Raw genomic sequence first — 22,240 nt, 5'->3', positions numbered from 1 at the left:
ATAGAAATGACTTAAGACGATATTTAGCGGATTCATCACCTGTATTTCAAAATTTTTTTACGACCTTTTATAATTACCCAAATGTATTGTAAAGACGTGCTTTAGATGTAAAATAATGTGAACTTAACGATAAAAATATAAAAAGTATGATTAGTTCAATACAAATGACTTTAAACGATATTTAGCGGAATTATCACCATTGTTTACCAAATTTTTTCCCAAATTTTTTTTCTATTTTTTGTATTCACCCAAATGTATTGTAAATACGTGTTTTAGATGTAAAATAATGTGAACTTAACGTTAAAAATATAAAAAGTATGATTAGTTTAATAGAAATGACTTAAGACGATATTTAGCGGATTCATCACCTGTATTTCAAAAGTTTTTTACGACCTTTTATACTCACCCAAATGTATTGTAAATACGTGTTTTAGATGTAAAATAATGTGAACTTAACGTTAAAAATATAAAAAGTATGATTAGTTTAATAGAAATGACTTTAATCGATATTTAGCGAAATTATCACCATTTTTTACCAAATTTTTTCCCAAATTTTTTTTCTATTTTTTCTATTCACCCAAATGTATTGTAAATACGTGTTTTAGATGTAAAATAATGTGAGCTTAACGATAAAAATATAAAAAGTATGATTAGTTCAATACAAATGACTTTAAACGATATTTAGGGGAATTATCACCATTTTTTACCCAATTTTTTCCCAAATTTTTTTTCTATTTTTTGTATTCACCCAAATGTATTGTAAATACGTGTTTTAGATGTAAAATAATGTGAACTTAACGTTAAAAATATAAAAAGTATGATTAGTTTAAGAGAAATGACTTTAATCGATATTTAGCAAAATTATCACCATTTTTTACCAAATTTTTTCCCAAATTTTTTTTCTATTTTTTGTATTCACCCAAATGTATTGTAAATACGTGTTTTAGATGTAAAATAATGTGAACTTAACGTTAAAAATATAAAAAGTATGATTAGTTTAATAGAACTGACTTAAGACGATATTTAGCGGATTCATCACCTGTATTTCAAAATTCTTTTACGACCTTTTATATTCACCCAAATGTATTGTAAAGACGTGTTTTAGATGTAAAATTATGTGAACTTAACGATAAAAATATAAAAAGTATGATTAGTTCAATACAAATGACTTTAATCGATATTTAGCGAAATTATCACCATTTTTTACCAAATTTTTTCCCAAATTTTTTTCTATTTTTTGTATTCACCCAAATGTATTGTAAAGACGTGTTTTAGATGTAAAATAATGTGAGCTTAACGATAAAAATATAAAAAGTATGATTAGTTCAATACAAATGACTTTAAACGATATTTAGCGGAATTATCACCATTTTTTATCCAATTTTTTCCCAAATTTTTTTTCTATTTTTTGTATTCACCCAAATGTATTGTAAATACGTGTTTTAGATGTAAAATAATGTGAACTTAACGTTAAAAATATAAAAAGTATGATTAGTTTAATAGAAATGACTTTAATCGATATTTAGCGAAATTATCACCATTTTTTACCAAATTTTTTCCCAAATTTTTTTTCTATTTTTTGTATTCACCCAAATGTAATGTAAATACGTGTTTTAGATGTAAAATAATGTGAACTTAACGTTAAAAATATAAAAAGTATGATTAGTTCAATACAAATGACTTTAAACGATATTTAGCGGAATTATCACCATTTTTTACCCAATTTTTTCCCAAATTTTTTTTCTATTTTTTGTATTCACCCAAATGTATTGTAAATACGTGTTTTGGATGTAAAATAATGTGAACTTAACGTTAAAAATATAAAAAGTATGATTAGTTTAATAGAAATGACTTTAATCGATATTTAGCGAAATTATCACCATTTTTTACCAAATTTTTTCCCAAATTTTTTTTCTATTTTTTGTATTCACCCAAATGTATTGTAAATACGTGTTTTAGATGTAAAATAATGTGAACTTAACGTTAAAAATATAAAAAGTATGATTAAATCAATACAAATGACTTTAAACGATATATAGCGGAATTATCACCATTTTTTACCCAATTTTTTCCCAAATTTTTTTTCTATTTTTTGTATTCACCCAAATGTATTGTAAAGACGTGTTTTAGATGTAAAATAATGTGAACTTAACGTTAAAAATATAAAAAGTATGATTAGTTTAATAGAAATGACTTAAGACGATATTTAGCGGATTCATCAGCTGTATTTCAAAATTCTTTTACGACCTTTTATATTCACCCAAATGTATTGTAAAGACGTGTTTTAGATGTTAAATTATGTGAACTTAACGATAAAAATATAAAAAGTATGATTAGCTAATACAAATGACTTTAATCGATATTTAGCGAAATTATCACAATTTTATACCAAATTTTTTCCCAAATTTTTTTTCTATTTTTTGTATTCACCCAAATGTATTGTAAATACGTGTTTTAGATGTAAAATAATGTGAACTTAACGATAAAAATATAAAAAGTATGATTAGTTGGATACAAATGACTTTAAACGATATTTAGCGGAATTATCACCATTATTTACCAAATTTTTTCCCAAATTTTTTTTCTATTTTTTCTATTCACTCAAATGTATTGTAAATACGTGTTTTAGATGTAAAATATTGTGAACTTAACGTTAAAAATATAAAAAGTATGATTAGTTTAATAGAAATGACTTAAGACGATATTTGGCGGATTCATCACCTGTATTTCAAAATTTTTTTACGACCTTTTATATTTACCCAAATGTATTGTAAAGACGTGCTTTAGATGTAAAATAATGTGAACTTAACGATAAAAATATAAAAAGTATGATTAGTTCAATACAAATGACTTTAAACGATATTTAGCGGAATTATCACCATTGTTTACCAAATTTTTTCCCAAATTTTTTTTCTATTTTTTGTATTCACCCAAATGTATTGTAAATACGTGTTTTAGATGTAAAATAATGTGAACTTAACGTTAAAAATATAAAAAGTATGATTAGTTTAATAGAAATGACTTAAGACGATATTTAGCGGATTCATCACCTGTATTTCAAAAGTTTTTTACGACCTATTATATTCACCCAAATGTATTGTAAATACGTGTTTTAGATGTAAAATAATGTGAACTTAACGTTAAAAATATAAAAAGTATGATTAGTTTAATAGAAATGACTTTAATCGATATTTAGCGAAATTATCACCATTTTTTACCAAATTTTTTCCCAAATTTTTTTTCTATTTTTTCTATTCACCCAAATGTATTGTAAATACGTGTTTTAGATGTAAAATAATGTGAACTTAACGTTAAAAATATAAAAAGTATGATTAGTTTAATAGAAATGACTTAAGACGATATTTAGCGGATTCATCACCTGTATTTCAAAGTTCTTTTACGACCTTTTATATTCACCCAAATGTATTGTAAAGACGTGTTTTAGATGTAAAATTATGTGAACTTAACGATAAAAATATAAAAAGTATGATTAGTTCAATACAAATGACTTTAAACGATATTTAGCGGAATTATCACCATTTTTTACCAAATTTTTTCCCAAATTTTTTTTCTATTTTTTGTATTCACCCAAATGTATTGTAAATACGTGTTTTAGATGTAAAATAATGTGAACTTAACGTTAAAAATATAAAAAGTATGATTAGTTTAATAGAAATTACTTAAGACGATATTTAGCGGATTCATCACCTATATTTCAAAATTCTTTTACGACCTTTTATATTCACCCAAATGTATTGTAAAGACTTTTTTTATATGTAAAATTATGTTAACTTAACGATAAAAATATAAAAAGTATGATTAGTTCAATACAAATGACTTTAATCGATATTTAGCGAAATTATCACCATTTTTTACCAAATTTTTTCCCAAATTTGTTTTCTATTTTTTGTATTCACCCAAATGTATTGTAAAGACGTGTTTTAGATGTAAAATAATGTGAGCTTAACGATAAAAATATAAAAAGTATGATTAGTTCAATACAAATGACTTTAAACGATATTTAGCGGATTCATCACCTGTATTTCAAAATTCTTTTACGACCTTTTATATTCACCCAAATGTATTGTAAAGACTTTTTTTAGATGTAAAATTATGTTAACTTAACGATAAAAATATAAAAAGTATGATTAGTTCAATACAAATGACTTTAAACGATATTTAGCGGAATTATCACCATTTTTTACCAAATTTTTTCCCAAATTTTTTTTCTATTTTTTGTATTCACCCAAATGTATTGTAAATACGTGTTTTAGATGTAAAATAATGTGACCTTAACGATAAAAATATAAAAAGTATGATTAGTTCAATACAAATGACTTTAAACGATATTTAGCGGAATTATCACCATTATTTAATCAAATTTTTTCCCAAATTTTTTTTCTATTTTTTCTATTCACTCAAATGTATTGTAAATACGTGTTTTAGATGTAAAATATTGTGAACTTAACGTTAAAAATATAAAAAGTATGATTAGTTTAATAGAAATGACTTAAGACGATATTTAGCGGATTCATCACCTGTATTTCAAAATTTTTTTACGACCTTTTATATTTACCCAAATGTATTGTAAAGACGTGCTTTAGATGTAAAATAATGTGAACTTAACGATAAAAATATAAAAAGTATGATTAGTTCAATACAAATGACTTTAAACGATATTTAGCGGAATTATCACCATTGTTTACCAAATTTTTTCCCAAATTTTTTTTCTATTTTTTGTATTCACCCAAATGTATTGTAAATACGTGTTTTAGATGTAAAATAATGTGAACTTAACGTTAAAAATATAAAAAGTATGATTAGTTTAATAGAAATGACTTAAGACGATATTTAGCGGATTCATCACCTGTATTTCAAAAGTTTTTTACGACCTTTTATACTCACCCAAATGTATTGTAAATACGTGTTTTAGATGTAAAATAATGTGAACTTAACGTTAAAAATATAAAAAGTATGATTAGTTTAATAGAAATGACTTTAATCGATATTTAGCGAAATTATCACCATTTTTTACCAAATTTTTTCCCAAATTTTTTTTCTATTTTTTCTATTCACCCAAATGTATTGTAAATACGTGTTTTAGATGTAAAATAATGTGAGCTTAACGATAAAAATATAAAAAGTATGATTAGTTCAATACAAATGACTTTAAACGATATTTAGGGGAATTATCACCATTTTTTACCCAATTTTTTCCCAAATTTTTTTTCTATTTTTTGTATTCACCCAAATGTATTGTAAATACGTGTTTTAGATGTAAAATAATGTGAACTTAACGTTAAAAATATAAAAAGTATGATTAGTTTAAGAGAAATGACTTTAATCGATATTTAGCAAAATTATCACCATTTTTTACCAAATTTTTTCCCAAATTTTTTTTCTATTTTTTGTATTCACCCAAATGTATTGTAAATACGTGTTTTAGATGTAAAATAATGTGAACTTAACGTTAAAAATATAAAAAGTATGATTAGTTTAATAGAACTGACTTAAGACGATATTTAGCGGATTCATCACCTGTATTTCAAAATTCTTTTACGACCTTTTATATTCACCCAAATGTATTGTAAAGACGTGTTTTAGATGTAAAATAATGTGAGCTTAACGATAAAAATATAAAAAGTATGATTAGTTCAATACAAATGACTTTAAACGATATTTAGCGGAATTATCACCATTTTTTATCCAATTTTTTCCCAAATTTTTTTTCTATTTTTTGTATTCACCCAAATGTATTGTAAATACGTGTTTTAGATGTAAAATAATGTGAACTTAACGTTAAAAATATAAAAAGTATGATTAGTTTAATAGAAATGACTTTAATCGATATTTAGCGAAATTATCACCATTTTTTACCAAATTTTTTCCCAAATTTTTTTTCTATTTTTTGTATTCACCCAAATGTAATGTAAATACGTGTTTTAGATGTAAAATAATGTGAACTTAACGTTAAAAATATAAAAAGTATGATTAGTTCAATACAAATGACTTTAAACGATATTTAGCGGAATTATCACCATTTTTTACCCAATTTTTTCCCAAATTTTTTTTCTATTTTTTGTATTCACCCAAATGTATTGTAAATACGTGTTTTGGATGTAAAATAATGTGAACTTAACGTTAAAAATATAAAAAGTATGATTAGTTTAATAGAAATGACTTTAATCGATATTTAGCGAAATTATCACCATTTTTTACCAAATTTTTTCCCAAATTTTTTTTCTATTTTTTGTATTCACCCAAATGTATTGTAAATACGTGTTTTAGATGTAAAATAATGTGAACTTAACGTTAAAAATATAAAAAGTATGATCAAATCAATACAAATGACTTTAAACGATATATAGCGGAATTATCACCATTTTTTACCCAATTTTTTCCCAAATTTTTTTTCTATTTTTTGTATTCACCCAAATGTATTGTAAATACGTGTTTTAGATGTAAAATAATGTGAACTTAACGTTAAAAATATAAAAAGTATGATTAGTTTAATAGAAATGACTTAAGACGATATTTAGCGGATTCATCACCTGTATTTCAAAATTCTTTTACGACATTTTATATTCACCCAAATGTATTGTAAAGACGTGTTTTAGATGTTAAATTATGTGAACTTAACGATAAAAATATAAAAAGTATGATTAGCTAATACAAATGACTTTAATCGATATTTAGCGAAATTATCACCATTTTATACCAAATTTTTTCCCAAATTTTTTTTCTATTTTTTGTATTCACCCAAATGTATTGTAAATACGTGTTTTAGATGTAAAATAATGTGACCTTAACGATAAAAATATAAAAAGTATGATTAGTTCAATACAAATGACTTTAAACGATATTTAGCGGAATTATCACCATTATTTAATCAAATTTTTTCCCAAATTTTTTTTCTATTTTTTCTATTCACTCAAATGTATTGTAAATACGTGTTTTAGATGTAAAATATTGTGAACTTAACGTTAAAAATATAAAAAGTATGATTAGTTTAATAGAAATGACTTAAGACGATATTTAGCGGATTCATCACCTGTATTTCAAAATTTTTTTACGACCTTTTATATTTACCCAAATGTATTGTAAAGACGTGCTTTAGATGTAAAATAATGTGAACTTAACGATAAAAATATAAAAAGTATGATTAGTTCAATACAAATGACTTTAAACGATATTTAGCGGAATTATCACCATTGTTTACCAAATTTTTTCCCAAATTTTTTTTCTATTTTTTGTATTCACCCAAATGTATTGTAAATACGTGTTTTAGATGTAAAATAATGTGAACTTAACGTTAAAAATATAAAAAGTATGATTAGTTTAATAGAAATGACTTAAGACGATATTTAGCGGATTCATCACCTGTATTTCAAAAGTTTTTTACGACCTTTTATACTCGCCCAAATGTATTGTAAATACGTGTTTTAGATGTAAAATAATGTGAACTTAACGTTAAAAATATAAAAAGTATGATTAGTTTAATAGAAATGACTTTAATCGATATTTAGCGAAATTATCACCATTTTTTACCAAATTTTTTCCCAAATTTTTTTTCTATTTTTTCTATTCACCCAAATGTATTGTAAATACGTGTTTTAGATGTAAAATAATGTGAGCTTAACGATAAAAATATAAAAAGTATGATTAGTTCAATACAAATGACTTTAAACGATATTTAGGGGAATTATCACCATTTTTTACCCAATTTTTTCCCAAATTTTTTTTCTATTTTTTGTATTCACCCAAATGTATTGTAAATACGTGTTTTAGATGTAAAATAATGTGAACTTAACGTTAAAAATATAAAAAGTATGATTAGTTTAAGAGAAATGACTTTAATCGATATTTAGCAAAATTATCACCATTTTTTACCAAATTTTTTCCCAAATTTTTTTTCTATTTTTTGTATTCACCCAAATGTATTGTAAATACGTGTTTTAGATGTAAAATAATGTGAACTTAACGTTAAAAATATAAAAAGTATGATTAGTTTAATAGAACTGACTTAAGACGATATTTAGCGGATTCATCACCTGTATTTCAAAATTCTTTTACGACCTTTTATATTCACCCAAATGTATTGTAAAGACGTGTTTTAGATGTAAAATTATGTGAACTTAACGATAAAAATATAAAAAGTATGATTAGTTCAATACAAATGACTTTAATCGATATTTAGCGAAATTATCACCATTTTTTACCAAATTTTTTCCCAAATTTTTTTCTATTTTTTGTATTCACCCAAATATATTGTAAAGACGTGTTTTAGATGTAAAATAATGTGAGCTTAACGATAAAAATATAAAAAGTATGATTAGTTCAATACAAATGACTTTAAACGATATTTAGCGGAATTATCACCATTTTTTATCCAATTTTTTCCCAAATTTTTTTTCTATTTTTTGTATTCACCCAAATGTATTGTAAATACGTGTTTTAGATGTAAAATAATGTGAACTTAACGTTAAAAATATAAAAAGTATGATTAGTTTAATAGAAATGACTTTAATCGATATTTAGCGAAATTATCACCATTTTTTACCAAATTTTTTCCCAAATTTTTTTTCTATTTTTTGTATTCACCCAAATGTAATGTAAATACGTGTTTTAGATGTAAAATAATGTGAACTTAACGTTAAAAATATAAAAAGTATGATTAGTTCAATACAAATGACTTTAAACGATATTTAGCGGAATTATCACCATTTTTTACCCAATTTTTTCCCAAATTTTTTTTCTATTTTTTGTATTCACCCAAATGTATTGTAAATACGTGTTTTGGATGTAAAATAATGTGAACTTAACGTTAAAAATATAAAAAGTATGATTAGTTTAATAGAAATGACTTTAATCGATATTTAGCGAAATTATCACCATTTTTTACCAAATTTTTTCCCAAATTTTTTTTCTATTTTTTGTATTCACCCAAATGTATTGTAAATACGTGTTTTAGATGTAAAATAATGTGAACTTAACGTTAAAAATATAAAAAGTATGATTAAATCAATACAAATGACTTTAAACGATATATAGCGGAATTATCACCATTTTTTACCCAATTTTTTCCCAAATTTTTTTTCTATTTTTTGTATTCACCCAAATGTATTGTAAATACGTGTTTTAGATGTAAAATAATGTGAACTTAACGTTAAAAATATAAAAAGTATGATTAGTTTAATAGAAATGACTTAAGACGATATTTAGCGGATTCATCACCTGTATTTCAAAATTCTTTTACGACATTTTATATTCACCCAAATGTATTGTAAAGACGTGTTTTAGATGTTAAATTATGTGAACTTAACGATAAAAATATAAAAAGTATGATTAGCTAATACAAATGACTTTAATCGATATTTAGCGAAATTATCACCATTTTATACCAAATTTTTTCCCAAATTTTTTTTCTATTTTTTGTATTCACCCAAATGTATTGTAAATACGTGTTTTAGATGTAAAATAATGTGAACTTAACGATAAAAATATAAAAAGTATGATTAGTTCAATACAAATGACTTTAATCGATATTTAGCGAAATTATCACCATTTTTTACCAAATTTTTCCCCAAATTTTTTTTCTATTTTTTGTATTCACCCAAATGTATTGTAAATACGTGTTTTAGATGTAAAATAATGTGAACTTAACGTTAAAAATATAAAAAGTATGATTAGTTTAATAGAAATGACTTAAGACGATATTTAGCGGATTCATCACCTGTATTTCAAAAGTTTTTTACGACCTTTTATATTCACCCAAATGTATTGTAAATACGTGTTTTAGATGTAAAATAATGTGAACTTAACGTTAAAAATATAAAAAGTATGATTAGTTTAATAGAAATGACTTTAATCGATATTTAGCGAAATTATCACCATTTTTTACCAAATTTTTTCCCAAATTTTTTTTCTATTTTTTCTATTCACCCAAATGTATTGTAAATACGTGTTTTAGATGTAAAATAATGTGAACTTAACGTTAAAAATATAAAAAGTATGATTAGTTTAATAGAAATGACTTAAGACGATATTTAGCGGATTCATCACCTGTATTTCAAAGTTCTTTTACGACCTTTTATATTCACCCAAATGTATTGTAAAGACGTGTTTTAGATGTAAAATTATGTGAACTTAACGATAAAAATATAAAAAGTATGATTAGTTCAATACAAATGACTTTAAACGATATTTAGCGGAATTATCACCATTTTTTACCAAATTTTTTCCCAAATTTTTTTTCTATTTTTTGTATTCACCCAAATGTATTGTAAATACGTGTTTTAGATGTAAAATAATGTGAACTTAACGTTAAAAATATAAAAAGTATGATTAGTTTAATAGAAATTACTTAAGACGATATTTAGCGGATTCATCACCTATATTTCAAAATTCTTTTACGACCTTTTATATTCACCCAAATGTATTGTAAAGACTTTTTTTATATGTAAAATTATGTTAACTTAACGATAAAAATATAAAAAGTATGATTAGTTCAATACAAATGACTTTAATCGATATTTAGCGAAATTATCACCATTTTTTACCAAATTTTTTCCCAAATTTGTTTTCTATTTTTTGTATTCACCCAAATGTATTGTAAAGACGTGTTTTAGATGTAAAATAATGTGAGTTTAACGATAAAAATATAAAAAGTATGATTAGTTCAATACAAATGACTTTAAACGATATTTAGCGGATTCATCACCTGTATTTCAAAATTCTTTTACGACCTTTTATATTCACCCAAATGTATTGTAAAGACTTTTTTTAGATGTAAAATTATGTTAACTTAACGATAAAAATATAAAAAGTATGATTAGTTCAATACAAATGACTTTAAACGATATTTAGCGGAATTATCACCATTTTTTACCAAATTTTTTCCCAAATTTTTTTTCTATTTTTTGTATTCACCCAAATGTATTGTAAATACGTGTTTTAGATGTAAAATAATGTGACCTTAACGATAAAAATATAAAAAGTATGATTAGTTCAATACAAATGACTTTAAACGATATTTAGTGGAATTATCACCATTATTTAATCAAATTTTTTCCCAAATTTTTTTTCTATTTTTTCTATTCACTCAAATGTATTGTAAATACGTGTTTTAGATGTAAAATATTGTGAACTTAACGTTAAAAATATAAAAAGTATGATTAGTTTAATAGAAATGACTTAAGACGATATTTAGCGGATTCATCACCTGTATTTCAAAATTTTTTTACGACCTTTTATATTTACCCAAATGTATTGTAAAGACGTGCTTTAGATGTAAAATAATGTGAACATAACGATAAAAATATAAAAAGTATGATTAGTTCAATACAAATGACTTTAAACGATATTTAGCGGAATTATCACCGTTGTTTACCAAATTTTTTCCCAAATTTTTTTTCTATTTTTTGTATTCACCCAAATGTATTGTAAATACGTGTTTTAGATGTAAAATAATGTGAACTTAACGTTAAAAATATAAAAAGTATGATTAGTTTAATAGAAATGACTTAAGACGATATTTAGCGGATTCATCACCTGTATTTCAAAAGTTTTTTACGACCTTTTATACTCACCCAAATGTATTGTAAATACGTGTTTTAGATGTAAAATAATGTGAACTTAACGTTAAAAATATAAAAAGTATGATTAGTTTAATAGAAATGACTTTAATCGATATTTAGCGAAATTATCACCATTTTTTACCAAATTTTTTCCCAAATTTTTTTTCTATTTTTTCTATTCACCCAAATGTATTGTAAATACGTGTTTTAGATGTAAAATAATGTGAGCTTAACGATAAAAATATAAAAAGTATGATTAGTTCAATACAAATGACTTTAAACGATATTTAGGGGAATTATCACCATTTTTTACCCAATTTTTTCCCAAATTTTTTTTCTATTTTTTGTATTCACCCAAATGTATTGTAAATACGTGTTTTAGATGTAAAATAATGTGAACTTAACGTTAAAAATATAAAAAGTATGATTAGTTTAAGAGAAATGACTTTAATCGATATTTAGCAAAATTATCACCATTTTTTACCAAATTTTTTCCCAAATTTTTTTTCTATTTTTTGTATTCACCCAAATGTATTGTAAATACGTGTTTTAGATGTAAAATAATGTGAACTTAACGTTAAAAATATAAAAAGTATGATTAGTTTAATAGAACTGACTTAAGACGATATTTAGCGGATTCATCACCTGTATTTCAAAATTCTTTTACGACCTTTTATATTCACCCAAATGTATTGTAAAGACGTGTTTTAGATGTAAAATTATGTGAACTTAACGATAAAAATATAAAAAGTATGATTAGTTCAATACAAATGACTTTAATCGATATTTAGCGAAATTATCACCATTTTTTACCAAATTTTTTCCCAAATTTTTTTCTATTTTTTGTATTCACCCAAATGTATTGTAAAGACGTGTTTTAGATGTAAAATAATGTGAGCTTAACGATAAAAATATAAAAAGTATGATTAGTTCAATACAAATGACTTTAAACGATATTTAGCGGAATTATCACCATTTTTTATCCAATTTTTTCCCAAATTTTTTTTCTATTTTTTGTATTCACCCAAATGTATTGTAAATACGTGTTTTAGATGTAAAATAATGTGAACTTAACGTTAAAAATATAAAAAGTATGATTAGTTTAATAGAAATGACTTTAATCGATATTTAGCGAAATTATCACCATTTTTTACCAAATTTTTTCCCAAATTTTTTTTCTATTTTTTGTATTCACCCAAATGTAATGTAAATACGTGTTTTAGATGTAAAATAATGTGAACTTAACGTTAAAAATATAAAAAGTATGATTAGTTCAATACAAATGACTTTAAACGATATTTAGCGGAATTATCACCATTTTTTACCCAATTTTTTCCCAAATTTTTTTTCTATTTTTTCTATTCACCCAAATGTATTGTAAATACGTGTTTTAGTTGTAAAATAATGTGAACTTAACGTTAAAAATATAAAAAGTATGATTAGTTTAATAGAAATGACTTAAGACGATATTTAGCGGATTCATCACCTGTATTTCAAAATTCTTTTACGACCTTTTATATTCACCCAAATGTATTGTAAAGACTTTTTTTAGATGTAAAATTATGTGAACTTAACGATAAAAATATAAAAAGTATGATTAGTTCAATACAAATGACTTTAATCGATATTTAGCGAAATTATCACCATTTTTTACCAAATTTTTTCCCAAATTTTTTTTCTATTTTTTGTATTCACCCAAATGTATTGTAAAGACGTGTTTTAGATGTAAAATAATGTGAGCTTAACGATAAAAATATAAAAAGTATGATTAGTTCAATACAAATGACTTTAAACGATATTTAGCGGAATTATCACCATTTTTTACCCAATTTTTTCCCAAATTTTTTTTCTATTTTTTGTATTCACCCAAATGTATTGTAAATACGTGTTTTAGATGTAAAATAATGTGAACTTAACGTTAAAAATATAAAAAGTATGATTAGATTAATAGAAATGACTTTAATCGATATTTAGCGAAATTATCACCATTTTTTACCAAATTTTTTCCCAAATTTTTTTTCTATTTTTTGTATTCACCCAAATGTATTGTAAATACGTGTTTTAGATGTAAAATAATGTGAACTTAACGTTAAAAATATAAAAAGTATGATTAGTTTAATAGAAATGACTTAAGACGATATTTAGCGGATTCATCACCTGTATTTCAAAATTCTTTTACGACCTTTTATATTCACCCAAATGTTTTGTAAAGACGTGTTTTAGATGTTAAATTATGTGAACTTAACGATAAAAATATAAAAAGTATGATTAGCTAATACAAATGACTTTAATCGATATTTAGCGAAATTATCACCATTTTATACCAAATTTTTTCCCAAATTTTTTTTCTATTTTTTGTATTCACCCAAATGTATTGTAAATACGTGTTTTAGATGTAAAATAATGTGAACTTAACGATAAAAATATAAAAAGTATGATTAGTTCAATACAAATGACTTTAATCGATATTTAGCGAAATTATCACCATTTTTTACCAAATTTTTCCCCAAATTTTTTTTCTATTTTTTGTATTCACCCAAATGTATTGTAAATACGTGTTTTAGATGTAAAATAATGTGAACTTAACGTTAAAAATATAAAAAGTATGATTAGTTTAATAGAAATGACTTAAGACGATATTTAGCGGATTCATCACCTGTATTTCAAAAGTTTTTTACGACCTTTTATATTCACCCAAATGTATTGTAAATACGTGTTTTAGATGTAAAATAATGTGAACTTAACGTTAAAAATATAAAAAGTATGATTAGTTTAATAGAAATGACTTTAATCGATATTTAGCGAAATTATCACCATTTTTTACCAAATTTTTTCCCAAATTTTTTTTCTATTTTTTCTATTCACCCAAATGTATTGTAAATACGTGTTTTAGATGTAAAATAATGTGAACTTAACGTTAAAAATATAAAAAGTATGATTAGTTTAATAGAAATGACTTAAGACGATATTTAGCGGATTCATCACCTGTATTTCAAAGTTCTTTTACGACCTTTTATATTCACCCAAATGTATTGTAAAGACGTGTTTTAGATGTAAAATTATGTGAACTTAACGATAAAAATATAAAAAGTATGATTAGTTCAATACAAATGACTTTAAACGATAATTAGCGGAATTATCACCATTTTTTACCAAATTTTTTCCCAAATTTTTTTTCTATTTTTTGTATTCACCCAAATGTATTGTAAATACGTGTTTTAGATGTAAAATAATGTGAACTTAACGTTAAAAATATAAAAAGTATGATTAGTTTAATAGAAATTACTTAAGACGATATTTAGCGGATTCATCACCTATATTTCAAAATTCGTTTACGACCTTTTATATTCACCCAAATGTATTGTAAAGACTTTTTTTATATGTAAAATTATGTTAACTTAACGATAAAAATATAAAAAGTATGATTAGTTCAATACAAATGACTTTAATCGATATTTAGCGAAATTATCACCATTTTTTACCAAATTTTTTCCCAAATTTTTTTTCTATTTTTTGTATTCACCCAAATGTATTGTAAAGACGTGTTTTAGATGTAAAATAATGTGAGCTTAACGATAAAAATATAAAAAGTATGATTAGTTCAATACAAATGACTTTAAACGATATTTAGCGGATTCATCACCTGTATTTCAAAATTCTTTTACGACCTTTTATATTCACCCAAATGTATTGTAAAGACTTTTTTTAGATGTAAAATTATGTTAACTTAACGATAAAAATATAAAAAGTATGATTAGTTCAATACAAATGACTTTAATCGATATTTAGCGAAATTATCACCATTTTTTACCAAATTTTTTCCCAAATTTTTTTTCTATTTTTTGTATTCACCCAAATGTATTGTAAAGACGTGTTTTAGATGTAAAATAATGTGAGCTTAACGATAAAAATATAAAAAGTATGATTAGTTCAATACAAATGACTTTAATCGATATTTAGCGAAATTATCACCATTTTTTACCAAATTTTTTCCCAAATTTTTTTTCTATTTTTTCTATTCACCCAAATGTATTGTAAATACGTGTTTTAGATGTAAAATAATGTGAACTTAACGTTAAAAATATAAAAAGTATGATTAGTTTAATAGAAATGACTTAAGACGATATTTAGCGGATTCATCACCTGTATTTCAAAGTTCTTTTACGACCTTTTATATTCACCCAAATGTATTGTAAAGACGTGTTTTAGATGTAAAATTATGTGAACTTAACGATAAAAATATAAAAAGTATGATTAGTTCAATACAAATGACTTTAAACGATATTTAGCGGAATTATCACCATTTTTTACCAAATTTTTTCCCAAATTTTTTTTCTATTTTTTGTATTCACCCAAATGTATTGTAAATACGTGTTTTAGATGTAAAATAATGTGAACTTAACGTTAAAAATATAAAAAGTATGATTAGTTTAATAGAAATTACTTAAGACGATATTTAGCGGATTCATCACCTATATTTCAAAATTCTTTTACGACCTTTTATATTCACCCAAATGTATTGTAAAGACTTTTTTTATATGTAAAATTATGTTAACTTAACGATAAAAATATAAAAAGTATGATTAGTTCAATACAAATGACTTTAATCGATATTTAGCGAAATTATCACCATTTTTTACCAAATTTTTTCCCAAATTTTTTTTCTATTTTTTGTATTCACCCAAATGTATTGTAAAGACGTGTTTTAGATGTAAAATAATGTGAGCTTAACGATAAAAATATAAAAAGTATGATTAGTTCAATACAAATGACTTTAAACGATATTTAGCGGATTCATCACCTGTATTTCAAAATTCTTTTACGACCTTTTATATTCACCCAAATGTATTGTAAAGACTTTTTTTAGATGTAAAATTATGTTAACTTAACGATAAAAATATAAAAAGTATGATTAGTTCAATACAAATGACTTTAATCGATATTTAGCGAAATTATCACCATTTTTTACCAAATTTTTTCCCAAATTTTTTTTCTATTTTTTGTATTCACCCAAATGTATTGTAAAGACGTGTTTTAGATGTAAAATAATGTGAGCTTAACGATAAAAATATAAAAAGTATGATTAGTTCAATACAAATGACTTTAATCGATATTTAGCGAAATTATCACCATTTTTTACCAAATTTTTTCCCAAATTTTTTTTCTATTTTTTGTATTCACCCAAATGTATTGTAAAGACGTGTTTTAGATGTAAAATAATGTGAGCTTAACGATAAAAATATAAAAAGTATGATTAGTTTAATAGAAATGACTTAAGACGATATTTAGCGGATTCATCACCTGTATTTCAAAATTTTTTTACGACCTTTTATATTTACCCAAATGTATTGTAAAGACGTGCTTTAGATGTAAAATAATGTGAACTTAACGATAAAAATATAAAAAGTATGATTAGTTCAATACAAATGACTTTAAACGATATTTAGCGGAATTATCACCATTGTTTACCAAATTTTTTCCCAAATTTTTTTTCTATTTTTTGTATTCACCCAAATGTATTGTAAATACGTGTTTTAGATGTAAAATAATGTGAACTTAACGTTAAAAATATAAAAAGTATGATTAGTTTAATAGAAATGACTTAAGACGATATTTAGCGGATTCATCACCTGTATTTCAAAATTCTTTTACGACCTTTTATATTCACCCAAATGTATTGTAAAGACGTGTTTTAGATGTAAAATTATGTGAACTTAACGATAAAAATATAAAAAGTATGATTAGTTCAATACAAATGACTTTAAACGATATTTAGCGGAATTATCACCATTGTTTACCAAATTTTTTCCCAAATTTTTTTTCTATTTTTTGTATTCACCCAAATGTATTGTAAATACGTGTTTTAGATGTAAAATAATGTGAACTTAACGTTAAAAATATAAAAAGTATGATTAGTTTAATAGAAATGACTTAAGACGATATTTAGCGGATTCATCACCTGTATTTCAAAAGTTTTTTACGACCTTTTATATTCACCCAAATGTATTGTAAATACGTGTTTTAGATGTAAAATAATGTGAACTTAACGTTAAAAATATAAAAAGTATGATTAGTTTAATAGAAATGACTTTAATCGATATTTAGCGAAATTATCACCATTTTTTACCAAATTTTTTCCCAAATTTTTTTTCTATTTTTTCTATTCACCCAAATGTATTGTAAATACGTGTTTTAGTTGTAAAATAATGTGAACTTCACGTTAAAAATATAAAAAGTATGATTAGTTTAATAGAAATGACTTAAGACGATATTTAGCGGATTCATCACCTGTATTTCAAAATTCTTTTACGACCTTTTATATTCACCCAAATGTATTGTTAAGACTTTTTTTAGATGTAAAATTATGTTAACTTAACGATAAAAATATAAAAAGTATGATTAGTTCAATACAAATGACTTTAATCGATATTTAGCGAAATTATCACCATTTTTTACCAAATTTTTTCCCAAATTTTTTTTCTATTTTTTGTATTCACCCAAATGTATTGTAAAGACGTGTTTTAGATGTAAAATAATGTGAGCTTAACGATAAAAATATAAAAAGTATGATTAGTTCAATACAAATGACTTTAAACGATATTTAGCGGATTCATCACCTGTATTTCAAAATTCTTTTACGACCTTTTATATTCACCCAAATGTATTGTAAAGACTTTTTTTAGATGTAAAATTATGTTAACTTAACGATAAAAATATAAAAAGTATGATTAGTTCAATACAAATGACTTTAATCGATATTTAGCGAAATTATCACCATTTTTTACCAAATTTTTTCCCAAATTTTTTTTCTATTTTTTGTATTCACCCAAATGTATTGTAAAGACGTGTTTTAGATGTAAAATAATGTGAGCTTAACGATAAAAATATAAAAAGTATGATTAGTTCAATACAAATGACTTTAATCGATATTTAGCGAAATTATCACCATTTTATACCAAATTTTTTCCCAAATTTTTTTTCTATTTTTTCTATTCACTCAAATGTATTGTAAATACGTGTTTTAGATGTAAAATAATGTGAACTTAACGTTAAAAATATAAAAAGTATGATTAGTTTAATAGAAATGACTTAAGACGATATTTAGCGGATTCATCACCTGTATTTCAAAAGTTTTTTACGACCTTTTATATTCACCCAAATGTATTGTAAATACGTGTTTTAGATGTAAAATAATGTGAACATAACGTTAAAAATATAAAAAGTATGATTAGTTTAATAGAAATGACTTTAATCGATATTTAGCGAAATTATCACCATTTTTTACCAAATTTTTTCCCAAATTTTTTTTCTATTTTTTCTATTCACCCAAATGTATTGTAAATACGTGTTTTAGTTGTAAAATAATGTGAACTTAACGTTAAAAATATAAAAAGTATGATTAGTTTAATAGAAATGACTTAAGACGATATTTAGCGGATTCATCACCTGTATTTCAAAATTCTTTTACGACCTTTTATATTCACCCAAATGTATTGTAAAGACTTTTTTTAGATGTAAAATTATGTTAACTTAACGATAAAAATATAAAAAGTATGATTAGTTCAATACAAATGACTTTAATCGATATTTAGCGAAATTATCACCATTTTTTACCAAATTTTTTCCCAAATTTTTTTTCTATTTTTTGTATTCACCCAAATGTATTGTAAAGACGTGTTTTAGATGTAAAATAATGTGAGCTTAACGATAAAAATATAAAAAGTATGATTAGTTCAATACAAATGACTTTAATCGATATTTAGCGAAATTATCACCATTTTATACCAAATTTTTTCCCAAATTTTTTTTCTATTTTTTGTATTCACCCAAATGTATTGTAAAGACGTGTTTTAGATGTAAAATAATGTGACCTTAACGATAAAAATATAAAAAGTATGATTAGTTCAATACAAATGACTTTAAACGATATTTAGCGGAATTATCACCATTATTTAATCAAATTTTTTCCCAAATTTTTTTTCTATTTTTTCTATTCACTCAAATGTATTGTAAATACGTGTTTTAGATGTAAAATATTGTGAACTTAACGTTAAAAATATAAAAAGTATGATTAGTTTAATAGAAATGACTTAAGACGATATTTAGCGGATTCATCACCTGTATTTCAAAATTTTTTTACGACCTTTTATATTTACCCAAATGTATTGTAAAGACGTGCTTTAGATGTAAAATAATGTGAACTTAACGATAAAAATATAAAAAGTATGATTAGTTCAATACAAATGACTTTAAACGATATTTAGCGGAATTATCACCATTGTTTACCAAATTTTTTCCCAAATTTTTTTTCTATTTTTTGTATTCACCCAAATGTATTGTAAATACGTGTTTTAGATGTAAAATAATGTGAACTTAACGTTAAAAATATAAAAAGTATGATTAGTTTAAGAGAAATGACTTTAATCGATATTTAGCAAAATTATCACCATTTTTTACCAAATTTTTTCCCAAATTTTTTTTCTATTTTTTGTATTCACCCAAATGTAATGTAACTACGTGTTTTAGATGTAAATAATGTGAACTTAACGTTAAAAATATAAAAAGTATGATTAGTTCAATACAAATGACTTTAAACGATATTTAGCGGAATTATCACCATTTTTTACCCAATTTTTTCCCAAATTTTTTTTCTATTTTTTGTATTCACCCACATGTATTGTAAAGACGTGTTTTAGATGTAAAATAATGTGAGCTTAACGATAAAAATATAAAAAGTATGATTAGTTCAATACAAATGACTTTAAACGATATTTAGCGGAATTATCACCATTTTTTACCAAATTTTTTCCCAAATTTTTTTTCTATTTTTTGTATTCACCCAAATGTATTGTAAATACGTGTTTTAGATGTAAAATAATGTGAACTTAACGTTAAAAATATAAAAAGTATGATTAGTTTAATAGAAATGACTTAAGACGATATTTAGCGGATTCATCACCTGTATTTCAAAAGTTTTTTACGACCTTTTATATTCACCCAAATGTATTGTAAATACGTGTTTTAGATGTAAAATAATGTGAACTTAACGTTAAAAATATAAAAAGTATGATTAGTTCAATACAAATGACTTTAAACGATATTTAGCGGAATTATCACCATTTTTTACCCAATTTTTTCCCAAATTTTTTTTCTATTTTTTGTATTCACCCAAATGTATTGTAAAGACGTGTTTTAGATGTAAAATAATGTGAGCTTAACGATAAAAATATAAAAAGTATGATTAGTAAAATACAAATGACTTTAAACGATATTTAGCGGAATTATCACCATTTTTTACCCAAATTTTTCCCAAATTTTTTTTCTATTTTTTGTATTCACCCAAATGTATTGTAATTACGTGTTTTAGATGTAAAATAATGTGAACTTAACGTTAAAAATATAAAAAGTATGATTAGTTTAATAGAAATGACACTAAACGATATTTAGCGGAATTATCACCATTGTTTACCAAATTTTTTCCCAAATTTTTTTTCTATTTTTTGTATTCACCCAAATGTATTGTAAAGACGTGTTTTAGATGTAAAATAATGTGAACTTAACGTTAAAAATATAAAAAGTATGATTAGTTTAATAGAAATGACTTAAGACGATATTTAGCGGATTCATCACCTGTATTTCAAAATTCTTTTACGACCTTTTATATTCACCCAAATGTATTGTAAAGACGTGTTTTAGATGTAAAATTATGTGAACTTAACGATAAAAATATAAAAAGTATGATTAGTTCAATACAAATGACACTAAACGATATTTAGCGGAATTATCACCATTGTTTACCAAATTTTTTCCCAAATTTTTTTTCTATTTTTTGTATTCACCCAAATGTATTGTAAATACGTGTTTTAGATGTAAAATAATGTGAACATAACGTTAAAAATATAAAAAGTATGATTAGTTTAATAGAAATGACTTAAGACGATATTTAGCGGATTCATCACCTGTATTTCAAAAGTTTTTTACGACCTTTTATATTCACCCAAATGTATTGTAAATACGTGTTTTAGATGTAAAATAATGTGAACTTAACGTTAAAAATATAAAAAGTATGATTAGTTCAATACAAATGACTTTAAACGATATTTAGCGGAATTATCACCATTTTTTACCCAATTTTTTCCCAAATTTTTTTTCTATTTTTTGTATTCACCCAAATGTATTGTAAAGACGTGTTTTAGATGTAAAATAATGTGAGCTTAACGATAAAAATATAAAAAGTATGATTAGTTCAATACAAATGACTTTAAACGATATTTAGCGGAATTATCACCATTTTTTACCCAATTTTTTCCCAAATTTTTTTTCTATTTTTTGTATTCACCCAAATGTATTGTAATTACGTGTTTTAGATGTAAAATAATGTGAACTTAACGTTAAAAATATAAAAAGTATGATTAGTTTAATAGAAATGACTTAAGACGATATTTAGCGGATTCATCACCTGTATTTCAAAATTCTTTTACGACCTTTTATATTCACCCAAATGTATTGTAAAGACGTGTTTTAGATGTAAAATTATGTGAACTTAACGATAAAAATATAAAAAGTATGATTAGTTCAATACAAATGACTTTAAACGATATTTAGCGGAATTATCACCATTTTTTACCCAATTTTTTCCCAAATTTTTTTTCTATTTTTTGTAT

Source organism: Diuraphis noxia, unplaced genomic scaffold (genome assembly GCF_037042655.1).
Source record: "Diuraphis noxia isolate RWA-SAM2 unplaced genomic scaffold, SU_Dnox_SAM2 contig0003, whole genome shotgun sequence".
Lineage (NCBI taxonomy): Eukaryota > Metazoa > Arthropoda > Insecta > Hemiptera > Aphididae > Diuraphis > Diuraphis noxia.
This window is presented reverse-complemented; position numbering follows the sequence as displayed.